Raw genomic sequence first — 13,571 nt, 5'->3', positions numbered from 1 at the left:
GTTCCAACAATTTATTAAAAGCCAGTCAATACAACATTACTCGAGTTACAGTGATCTCAAGGCCTCTATTGTAGAAAGATTCAACAGAACTCTAAAAAATCATATGTATAAACAATTTACCCTTCAAGGTAATTATAAATGGCTTACTATCCTACCAGAACTTCTAGATAAATATAATAATTCAGTTCACACCACAATCAATATGAGGCCCTCTGAGGTAACTTCATCTGATGAGCAACAATTGATCAGTACTGTTTACTATCCTAGATACCAGCCAACAACCAAAAAAGCTAAATACAAGGTTGGTGATCAAGTAAGAATTAGTAAATATAAGCATTTATTCAAAAGAGGTTTTACCAGAAACTGGAGTACTGAATTATTTACAGTGGTTCAAGTTAAACCTGGGACCCGTAACACATATATAATAAAAGATCACTGAGGAGAAATACTCAAAGGCAGGTTTTATGAAGAAGAACTTAACAAAACTAAACAGCCGGATACATATCTTATAGAAAAAGTCATCCGCAGAAAAGGCAAGAAGATACTGGTCAAATGGCTAGGACTCCCAGAACACAGCTGGATCGAGGCAGACAAAGTGATACTATGAACACCTGGGATGTTTTAAAAAGACTACCAGATCCTGAACAGCAGAATAAGAGAAATGGAAAGCTGTTGCCTGATAATATTAGATGTCTTATTGTTGGGCCATCGGCTTGTGGTAAAACTACACTAATGGTTGATAATTTTTTATTGGCACCCAACTGGTTAGACTGGTTAACAGGCACTTGTATGTCTTCTCTAAAAGTTTAGAACAATTAAAATATCAGCAGCTAATGAAGCTATATGATGGACTAGATATAGCCACTTTTGAATCAGATGTTAAACCACTTCATGAATGTCTCGATAACTCTGTTGTTGTGTTTGATGATATTATACTGGAAAACCAAAACAAGGTTAGAAATTTTTTTATACAGGGCCGACACAAAAACATAGATTGCTTCTACCTGGCACAAACTTTTTCTAAAATACCAAAACAGCTGATAAGAGACAACAGCAATTTTATATGTGTGTTTCATCAAGACCATACCAACCTCAAACACATACATGATTAATATGTAGGTGGGGACTTGAGCTACAATGATTTTTCTAAGTTTTACAGTAGGTGCTGGAACCAGGACAGCTATGGGTTTGTCACAATTGATATGACAAGGAAACCTAATTGTGGTAAATATAGAAATAAAATTAACAATTTTCTAGACATTGAAACATATATAAATAACCATGAAAAGACAAATTATTGATGATCTTAAATTAAGGGACTATCTTGTAAAAAGATTTAAGGGATGGAAAGTAGAGAACCGAGTTATCTATGAACAACACAAGCGCACAGAACAACCTATTATTGATGCTATTAGTGAACTAGGTAAAAATATCAAAACTGTTACAGAGCAGAATCAAAATTTGATCACAGAGCTTGTACCTGTAGCTGCTAGGAACATATTAGATTATCCAATCAGCCCACTTTCTAGTATTCATACACCTAGTCTTGTTCCTCCTCGAAGAATTAAAGCTACTCAGGATCCTATTGAATTGGGTCTTCTTGCTCATAAATATTTAAGCACACCTAAAGACAACAAAGATGAGGTTTTTGGTTTATATGCTGACACAGAGGTTGATGGTAGCATCATACATAGAATTGGCAATTTTAGAGTAACATTTATGGGAGATGATCTAATAGTATATTCAGAATCTCATCTTGGAGAAAGAGGTGCTTTTGTTAAGTATCCTGGAACCCCTGGATTGTGGGAACTGATGACTCGTAAGAGACCTGGCAACTATACAGATCAAGACTATGAGCACTACAAAGAAATATTAATAAAATCAGATGCTCTATACCAGAACAATGATCCCACACAAAAAAGAGTCAAGTCTAGCAGTGGAGCAAAATACAACAACTTAATCAAACCCATATGGTCACAGATCAAAACAGGTAGTGGGATCAAACAGTACAACACATTGCCTAAAGAATTTGTGTGGGTTGATGATGTCAGGAAACTTGTAGATAGGTTGCTAGTCATAGCTGGGGAAGAAAATGCTGGTAACCACAATTTTTACAATGAAAAGGTTGGAATTATGGACATGATAAGCACCAAATTGTCTAATTTTATAGTGAATGACACTAAGGGGATTGGATATCTTATAAAAATTATTAATACTCTACCACCTAAATTTTGGAATATCTCTGAGGGTCGGGGGCTGGTTAATGACATCATAAACAAGCTGCCATTTGAGCTACACATACCAGGATATCAGTTGTGGTCCAGGCACCAAACTAGATCATAGACTAAACAGAGGTGACCCTGGTGTTAATCCCCTAGATGCTGCTTGTAGAGACCATGACATAGCATACAACACACATGATAATCTTGACAAGCGACATGTGGCAGACAAAAAATTATAAGAAGTTGCATTTGGTAGATTTGTAAGCAAAGATGCTTCTTTGGGTGAGAGAATAGCAGCATTGGGGACCACCATAGCTATGAACACCAAACAAAAACTGGAGTGGGGGTTGTAATAGATTAAATAAATTAGCTACAATTTAATTGAACTAGTTAATCCCAGAATATGTATATAATAAACCAAAAATGAAGGCCAAGGGTGTTATGTATCAAATACCTTATGCAGGTCTTAAATCTCTTAAAACTATTGATAGTCTTCTAACCAAAAAGCAGCGCAAGAAGAAAAGTTCTTGTCTTGCCAAGGGACATGGTATGAAATTATTACTTAGTACCTCCCAATTAAACAAATTACAGCAATCTAGAAAAAAATCACATATAGGTGGCTTCATATTTAGTATCCCAGCTATTTTAGCAGCTTTGGGGGCTGTAGGGAGCTTAGCTGGAAGATCAGCTGCCATAGCAAAAACAGTAATAGATACCAAGAAGAATAAGGCAGAATTAGATGAACAAAAACGCCATAATCTGGCCATGGAAAAAAAAAAGGCAAAGGTCTTAAGAGAGTTATAAATAAGTTTAAAAAAAACAAGACCCGCTTACCAACTAAGATATTGAAGCTTTAATCAAACCATTAGGCATCAAACATTTTAGAGGTGTGTACATGTCTGATTCTTTACCAGAACAACCATTCAAAAAAGAGTGTGGCATAGTTAATTTGGATAAGTACAAAAATCAGGGCACTCGCTGGATCTGTTATTTTAAATATTTAAAAGATGAGGCATTTGTGTTTGATTCATTTGGAGGTGTTCCACCTGAGAATTTAGTAAAATATCTAAAATCAACTAATCTTTATTACAATAATGCCCGTATTCAAAATTTTAAAGATGTTAATTGGTGACATCTGTGTTTGTCTATTCTTAGATATCTGTCTCAAATAAATAAACCATCAATTGAAAATTTTCAAAAAGCTTTGTGGTATCTAAAACATCATGGGAGTATTCCATCTTACCAGCCAAAATTCAATATTAAAGCTCAGACTACACGATGATATAGTTTATCCCAAAACAATAGCTCTCAGAGCATTTTATGGCATGTACTTGATCCCTAATATTACACACCACAACAACACAATCACAGTTGGTGACCAAAAAATTGTCATCACTCCAGGGCAGTATAATCTGTCTACTCTAAATGCTCAGTTACCTAGAGGTATAGTGTTAACTCAAAATTCTGTCACTCACAGAGTAGAGATTGTGTCTGCTACAGAGATAGTAGATCTGGGTACTATAGGAGAGCTGTTAGGATTCCAGAACAACACAAAACTTGAACCAGCCATTAAACACACTGCTATTAATATACCTAAATTCTTAGCTATAGAAACTCTAAATATTCACTGTAATGTGGCCGAGGGTATGATCACCAAATCAAATGGCATAGGCACTCACAAACAAACTGGGATCATCGCAACATTCAAACCTAACTCTGAATTTATGGAGCCAATCATCTACACTCCATCACCAACATTATATTTTCCTGTATATCATAATAGAATAGATTATATTGAGTTGATGGTCACTAATGAAAAAGAAGAATTAGTTGATTTTGCTGGAGCCACAACAACTGCTATCATAGAAATTAATATTTAAATAAAAATACATACAAAAAAATGGAAAATATTGAGAGTTATGAGCTACAATCATTCCCCCCAAACCGGAGGACCTTTGCAAATTTAAATCAAGCCAACACAGAGATTGAGGTTGACCTTGATGTAGGGGATGGCTTTATACACCCTCACAGAGCAGACCTATACATCAAATTTGATGTTGTCAAGCTCGATGGTACAGATTATCCGACTAACTCAAATATAAGACTGGTAGACAATTTTGTGCCACATCTGTTCTCTGAAATTGAGATCAGAAAACATGGTGTTGTTATAAACAGAGTAGACTACCCTGGTATTACCTCTACAGCTTTGGCCACACTAAAATTATCCAAGACCGAAGCCTCATACTACAAAATAGGTGGATTTGAGGCTGGTGATAAAATAATATCTAAGAGCCACACAGTACTGTTTCCTATGCACCTGTTGCCAGGATTCTTCTCAGATTACAAAGACATTATGTGGAAGGGTGGTTTAAGAATTACATTTAGAAGAGCTGCGAATGATAATAATGCTTTGATGAGGTACAGTTCATTAAACTCTACTGGGGCAGCTCTGCCTAATACCCTACCTGATGAAGGTAAATGCCTTATTCAGACTATGGAGCTAAGAATTCCAGTAGTTGAATATGAAGCCAGTTAGGCTCTTAAATACAAAGCAGATATACTAAAAAATCCACAGGTGCCTTTACAATTTTATACATATCAATGTGTGCAGAAGCCTGCCACTGGTAGCTATTATGAATTTGATGCTACAAACTCATTCTCCAGTATACAATATGACATGCCAGATTTTGTGGTAGTACTGTTTCAGACTGGAAGACACAATAATCAAGAAAAAAATTCAAGTAAGTTTGATAGCTGCAACATCAAAAACATATATCTTAAAAATGGCAGAAATGAGGTATTTCCTAGAGAAAATTATAATTTAAACATGTCCAAGGATGATTTTCTTAAATTATATGAGGCATTTACAGCTTACAAAAGGGTCACAATTGGGAATACTGACATGTATTACTCACCAGATGAATTCAAAACACAGAGACCCATGTTTGTCATCAACACCTCAAAAAGAAAACAAGTTGTGGTTAATGACAGGACAAACATTAAAATTATCTGTGAATTCCATGATACACTTCCTGATGACACCATATGTAGTGTTATTCTTATAGGTGAAAAATCATATGTTTATGATGTAAGAAATGAGAGAGTTACAGAGCAATTCTAGAAGACCTCTGCATATTACATTGTCTTAGTATTAGATAAACAAGTTGTACCTAGTCTTGAATTAAAATATTTGGGTCAACATATTAACATAATAATATAAAAATATTTTGAATAATTATTTAAAATTATATTACAGTGTACTACTGTATAATCAATAAACTCTTAACAGCATCTTGGCTTAGTTTTAAGTGTGGCCAAAACAATATAAAAAAAAGCATATTTTTAACAAATTTATAAACAGCAATTTAGCAAATTCATGTTTGGCCACATCAATTTGAGGGGGTTATCTTTTCTCAGAAGCTTTTTTTACAAAAAATCATAGGTTATACACAATAACAATAAAATTTTATAGACATTTTGCCTTAGTTTTAAGTATTTCTATTCAGTCAAAAATACCTCTTCATTTCTTAAAAACCTCTTCATATCCAAAAATCTTAAATTTGATAGAGGAGGACACTTGAACAATAAGCTTTTATAGGCATTTTAGCTAATTTTGGTACAGGCAAAACCTCTTCCTTTTTTTGCACCAGTAATAGTACCAATTACACTACTTGTTTATTTTATTTAATTCTCTCTGAACACTTCACGTTGACCAGGGCATTCACTTGTTTTTCTCAGTTGTCTCAACCTCTGAGGCAATGCATTGTGTTGTGCCATGCAAACCTCCTGAGCATTCAGGAAACAGGTAATACTTCTGGTTATAGAGTCAGCGGTTTGCATACTGGCAATTAATAACACGATTCGGCATAGAGGAAGAGCTCGATGGCCTAGTAATATAGAGGTGAGACAAGCTGAGAGGGGACTGACTTTTGGGATTGAGTTGAGAGAGAAGAGGTGGTCAGCAAGGCGGTAGGTCAGAAGTGGAACGATGCTTTGGTCGACGAATTGGAGAAGCTTACAGAGGACTTCGCTTATTCTATTCAGCTAAAGACTTCAGATAGACAGGTAATTATCCTAACACCCAGCCATGATTCAGGTTCAACGGTTCACAAAACCCAACGAGTGACCATTGTCTTTTCTGTAGTTTAGTTCCTTAGTGTGATTTTGTACCTTTCGCATTGCCAAGCGTTAACTCGTCATGCCAATGACGAGTGGTCTCATCAGAGGATGAATGATGAGTAACTTACATCACCCAGCAATTAATTGGTTAACAGTTTAGATATTCATAAGATCCCACGACCTTTAAGGTTCGATACGAATTGGTAGGTGTGACAACAGACGGTGCGCGAAGTATGATGGGATGTCACAACGGACTGGTTGCCAAAATACGTCAAATGGTCCTTGAATGCAACGGTTCACAACCTATCGAGCTGCACTGCATTATTCACCAGCAACATCTATGTGGCAAGGTTCTAAACTTAAAACACGTTATGCAGGTTGTCATCGAAACTGTGAACTTTATCAAATCACAAGCATTAAATCAAAGGACTTTCAAGGAGTTTCTGAGTCAGGGACGTCGGAACTTATTTTGGCGTGGGGGGGGGGGCAGGTTTTCAAATCTTTCAACCAGTTTTTACAATCTCATCTCCCCATATATATATATTACATAAATAATAAATATATAATTATTGAATATATGAATATCCACAGTAACGAAGCCTCATAAGAGATAAGAGAAGGCCCAGAGACTTATATTACGGAATATTTTATTACTTATAATTCCATTAAACGGCGCTTAATACATGAAAACTGAAATTATAGATATTACGATAATTACAGCAAATTTCCACCCCTGCCTGGTACTCGATCTTCGCATGCAGTGAAGCATGATGGTATTGAGGCATTCCTTTAATGATTAGTAACATAACTGAAAACGCACTACTTTTAAAAAAGTGCGAAGTAAACGTGCAAATTTATTGAGAAAAAAAATGTCTCTGAAGCTTTCTGATCGATGTGTTAGAAAGAAAGTTACCCGTGGCCGTGTTCTCATTTACCGTTTGTTTCATCATTTTATAAATCTTAGTATAATTTTAATAAAAACGTCGCATACTAGAGAAAAATTACATGAATGAAAGAGTTAAAAGGAAATAATTTAATGAATGATTTAGTTTATTATACTTCACTTTTCTACCATTTTTGGCTGATCGGGAAGGTAGTCCATGAGATTGGGGCAATATGGAATATTTTATTTGGTAAGCGCTATATTGTTCATATTTCAACATATAAAACATTTCTGATTCTAAAATGGCGCAACGAAACAATTCTTTCACCTTTACTGATATTTTCAAATCCCAGACTGCTATTCAGAGATTAAGATTAAGAAATGAAACTATCAGCAATTTTAGAATATATCTAGCCTAAAGGTTTGCAACGAAGGCTTTCAAATATAGTGCATAGTTGGAAAGGCCGAGGTGTCAAATATGGGGCAAGTCGCCACGCTACGCCAACAGCTTTAAAATTAGATATTTTTATCTCTAATTATCGTAGCAGCTAGGTACTTGCCGCGCTTCCCAGAATTCACCAGCGTGCATCAGACTGGTGCACCAAAAATGACGTCAAATTCGGTGAAATACGGAAAGCTTCATGCTGCAGCAAATGGAAGCTAGATTCGGAATGCGCACACATATTCACGTTTATTAGGAAAAATCACTGATGGTAACTAAATCACAGAAGATATTTCATAAATATTATATATATAATATATTATAATAAATAATATATATGTTTTGATGCATCGGCATACTTTATTTCCCCTTGCGTGCAAGTGAAGGAGCAGTAGCTATGGCAGAAGTATTAAAAATGTCGAAAGTTTATACTTATAATCAGTTTATTCGCCTTCTGTGCAACAAAATCGGCGTGACATTCCGTACTACTGCCTACAGAACGCATATCATGAAACAGAACACGTTTCAGTGCAGACGACGCCATTTTGATTCACCAGCCGCACCAGCTCTTGAGTACAGCGCCTTGAATAACATAGTGTGGAAAACGACCCAAGAAACTGGTTCCCCAGACGTATGAGAAACATAGATGGCAGTGCCATCAATGTCGGTTCTAATTTTCTTATGAAAGTATTGCGGCTTTGTTAGTTTTTTGGAATATATTATGTAGATTTGTTTGTCTTGAAAGGCGATACGTGAATTGATGGAAACAGTTATATTTGTGGAGTGATTTGCAGTCACGAAATGACATTTATTTGGAAAGAAAAGTAAAATAAAATTAATAAATAAATAGCATTCGTAACACAAGAAGAAACGTCGCAAAGTGATTCCGGACATCATGTGTTGGATTGTGTACTAGAGTTTTATTTTTCTATGTTATTAGAAAATAAACAGTATCCTGAGAGATATTTCATACCGAGGCGACAAACCACAAGTGTCGCTTGGAAGCGAGCAGTCCGTAATCAATGCAGCATTTCGAACCGTAGGGACACAATCTCTGACTGCACCGTTTCCTCAAGGAGATTTTACACCAAAGCGACACGCGACAAACGAAGCCGAGTCGTAGCTCCTTCGGTCGAAGGCAACTTTCACACCGAAGCGACACATGTTGCTTGGAAACGAGCCAATCAAGAGAAACATTTCACATCGTAGCGGCATGACGGGAAGCACAGGCCAGCGTTCGGTTGGTGAAATCCTCAAGCGACAAGTGTCGCGTGCCCCTTGTCGCTTTGGTGCGTAATCTCCCTAAAGCAGTAGATGGAAAATGGCGGAGCTGACTCATCCGGAAGATTCGTAGCTTTTTACGATGTATATTTTAAGGTACCTTCACGGGAAATCACCTATTCGCGATTAAAATTACCACCTGAGCGCTAGTGTCGCTTCCAATACGGCCGCTCTAAGTAGGATAGATCTTTGTTTACATTCAGCAGTAGTACAAAAGAGCAGCGTGTTGTCATGACTGGTATGGTAGAAAACGTTTAAATTACGCATTATTTTTAAATATTGCGAATGCGATGTGAATTCCAGGTACTCTAACAAATGTGAAGCTGTACTGAGAACGAAGCATTTAATTATGATAGGCATAAAACACACGGAAAATGCAGACAAAACTATGTATACGCACTTGTTGTCCAAAGCAGTGCTGTATCATCTGCACGCCATGTAACTGGGGTTCTCGGAAATTATTTGAAAATAAAGGAATTGAAATTGACCTGTACTTGAAAAGCTGGGACAGGAGAAAATTGCGAACATATCGTTGCAGTTCTTTCTCGAAAGAGAAAGGCTGGTTTAATAATAATATTCACGATTTCATGACCAGGCTATACTCACTGAAAAAGGACATCGTACTGAATGAAACAGTAACATTAGCATATCAACTTTTTTTTCTGGTTACATTTGACATTAATTCATTCTCAAACTATTTTCATCTTCCCTCTTAATCGACTTGCACCTGTTCCAAATTTCACACATACGTAACACCGGTAATACATGGACGCATTGGTTAAGACGCTTCATGATTTTTCGAAAAAAAAAGCTTTATTTATAAAGTACAATTTAAAACTTTACTTTCATGGAAATATATATTTATCTCTCGATAAATAAAGTAAGCAGACTCGTGCATTCTTCGTAATTTTCTTGCCGAATTACAGTGTTATATCCCCCATACCAATCTTCTGTCAATTACGTTTTCCCTGATTTATTAACAAATTTCGTTTTGTTGATTCCACGGGGTGGAAACACATGAAAACTTTTAATTTGTTCTGACCCATAACACTATTTAGAGCAAAAAAAAACGACAAAAAAACCTGAACAGTAGACCTTACTTTCTCGCATATTCACCATGCTTTAAACGACTTCAACACAACGTATCCTACTTAGAGTACTTCCTGAAAATCCCGGCAGATGGCATATCGGTTAATTTTAATCGCGAATAGGGTAGTAGCGAATCGTAGCCTTTTACGCTGTATATTTTAAGGTACCTTCACGGGAAATCACCTATAGGGTAGTACCTTCACGGTTAACCCAGTACCTTCACCGGAAAGCACCTATAGAGTAGTACCTTCACGGTTAACCCAGTACCTTCACCGGAAAACACCTATAGAGCAGTACCTTCACGGTTAACCCAGTACCTTCACCGGAAAACACCTATAGAGCAGTACCTTCTCGGTTATTTTCCAAACAGTCCAAAATAACAACTACCTTTTACGGTTAACCCAGTACCTTCACCGGAAAGCACCTATAGAGCAGTACCTTCACGGTTAACCCATTACCTTCACCGGAAAGCACCTATAGAGCAGTACTTTCACGGTTAACCCAGTACCTTCACCGGAAAGCACCTATAGAGCAGTACCTTCACGGTTAACCCAGTACCTTCACCGGAAAGCACCTATAGAGCAGTACCTTCACGGTTAACCCAGTACCTTCACCGGAAAACACCTATAGAGCAGTACCTTCACGGTTATTTTCCAAACAGTCTAAAATAACAACTACCTTTCACGTTTTTTTCAAACCTAACGCAGGTAACTGTCAGCGTTGCCAACTCTGCATAGCCGTTTACGCTGTATATTCACGCTGTCAGCGTTGCCAACTCTGCCATAAAAAATTCACCACAATATTTTACGAGTTAAACTAACCTAGTGAGTTGGCAACATTTATTCTATCATGCATTGTTTGAGCCGCAAGCTAAATTTAGCTAACAAATCAAAACGAGTGCTCTTCAGGGGATGAAGTATCCTTTCGAAAACAAAGAAACAATACAAATTTCAGCATTTCCTCTACCGATGAGCCTTTTTTCGCCGTTCGGGCGGCTCTGTTCTTGGTTAATTACGCAAGGGGCAAAAAGGGCTTCGAAAGAAAATCTTTACCAGTAAAAATATCTGCGAGACCTTTTCTCGAAGCAAGAAGAGGAAAAATTAATAAAATAGTCTGAGTAGTGGGAAAGAAAGAAATGCGCTATAACATGCCAACCAACGTGTTCGGCTACAACAGAAGGAAACCTGGCGCCTCGCTTCCCAAGTACGTCAAGATATCCAGCGAAGAGGTCGTCAAAGCTCGAGACATGCTTGACGATGCCTTGCTTGCTTTTCGAACCGACCTGTTGGCAGCTACAATCGTCCACTTGAACGGTATTGTGAAGCAGTTCGAAGAGAACACTGGCAAGATCTTCTTCATCTTCAACAACAATAGCATCTTCTACGAACTCTCGCTAGGTGGCGGAAGTCTCCGGATTGTGAACTTGCATCCCCCGAGCGGTGTCGCGATAAGTCTACATCACGGGGAGAGTTTGTTCAGGATCAAGCACGACAACATGAAAGTCGGAGTCTCGTACGACAACGTTTCCGTCGGAGATCGTCTGTACGCTGAATCTATCGAGACGAATATGGAGCATCCGATACCGCTTTTTTTGGAGTTGGTGCTCTCCTATCCCGTCGCCAGTGTCAGTCGTCTATCGTAAGCAAGCAAGTAATCAAAGAAAAAAAAATGCAAGAAAGCAAGGAAGATAATAGATCCATAATTTTGCATCGGAGCCTCTGTTGTCTATAAGCCTCAAACAACCTCCATTGCCATGAGAGCAGCTATCGTGAACGAACTACACAAACCTGCCCGCAGGAATTATCCTCGACTGCCCGTGGTCACCAAAGGGATAGACGACCTCTGGCAGGCGAACCTCGTGGAGATGAGCACGGGGAATCTCAAGGGGCTTCACAAGATCAACAAGGGGTTCAGATACCTCCTCACCGTGATCGACACTTTCAGCAAGTACGCTTGGGCGATACCCGTTATAAACAAGACCGGGGTTGAGGTCAGCAAAGCTTTCGCTTCTGTTCTCAAAGAGAGATCCCCTTGTTTCCTGCAGACCGATCGAGGCAGGGAATTCTACAACTCTGCCTTCGGGAGGATGCTCAAGAAGAACGGTATTCTTCACTATTCAACCTACAGCGAGCTGAAAGCAAGCATCGTGGAGCGATTCAACAGGACCCTCAAGGGACTCATGTGGAAACGGTTCGCCCTCCGCGGGAACTACAAGTGGGTGGATCTGGTGCCCGAACTGGTGGAGGAATACAACAACCGAATTCACAGGACGATCGGGATGAAACCCTTGGAAGTGTCCAAGCGAAACGAAAGTTGGCTGCTCTCCGAAGTGTACTGCAAACGAAACACTGGCGAAAAAATCAAGAAACCAAAGTATAAAATAGGAGACGAGGTGAGAGTGAGCAAGTTCAGGCGCCCCGGAGTGTTAGACAAAGGTTTCACTCGAAACTGGTCTACAGAAATTTTCACTGTGACCGATGTTCTCCTGCCTTCATCACCTCCCTACATCCCCACCTACAAGCTGAAGAGCACCGCGGACGGTGAGGACATCGAGGGTCGATTCTACGAGCAGGAACTGTCCGCCACTAGGTTCCCGGACACTTACCTTGTGGAGAAAGTGCTCCGACGCAGCAAGGGCAAACTTTACGTCAAGTGGCTCGGTCTTCCCTCTTCGCAGAATTCTTGGGTTGATGCTGTCGATATCATATGAGCTGGGAGGTGACCAAGAGGCTCCCGGACGTTGGCGAAGGTAAAGGAAGAAAGAAAAATGGCGAATTGCTCCCCGAAAGTATCAGATGCCTCATCGTGGGGCCCTCGGGTTGTGGCAAAACCACATTGATGGTAGACAATTTCATCCTGGCTCCCCACTGGCTCGATTGGGAGAACAGACACCTGTACGTCTTTTCCAAGACCCTCGAGCAATCGAAATGCCGACAGCTGATTGCAATCTACGACGATCTTGAAATAGCCACCTTTGCCTCGCAGATGGTACCTTTGGACGAGAGTCGTGAGAATTCGGTGGTTGTCTTCGACGACGTCATCCTCGAGAATCAGGAAGAGGTTCGCAACTACTTCACTCGAGGTCGCCACAAGGGCATGGACTGCTTTTACTTGGCTCAGACCTTCTCGAAGATCCCCAAGCAACTGATCAGGGACAACGCAAACTTCATTTGCTTGTTTCGGCAGGATGCCACCAACCTCAAGCACGTGTACGACGAGTTCGTCGGAGGGGATATGACGTACGAGTCGTTTCGCAACCTCTGCACGCATTGCTGGAATGCTGACGACTACGGCTTCGCCACGATAGACATGACTCGCAAACCGAACCAGGGGAAGTATCGTAACAAGATCAACGAGTTTATCGTGGTAGAAAATGTAATATAATAGTACGATGCGAACAAAAAGAAAACATGAATACATCACGATCTGCTAACCTTCCTGAGGAGCTGCTCTATCAGATCTTCAAGATTGTGTCGGGTAAAGAAGAAGATAACATCCACAGAATAATTGATATCGCCGATAGTTCGCAAGCGTT

Source organism: Lepisma saccharinum, chromosome 12 (genome assembly GCF_977018435.1).
Source record: "Lepisma saccharinum chromosome 12, izLepSacc3.1, whole genome shotgun sequence".
Taxonomy (NCBI): Eukaryota; Metazoa; Arthropoda; class Insecta; order Zygentoma; family Lepismatidae; genus Lepisma; species Lepisma saccharinum.
Note: the sequence above shows the minus strand (reverse complement) of the source record.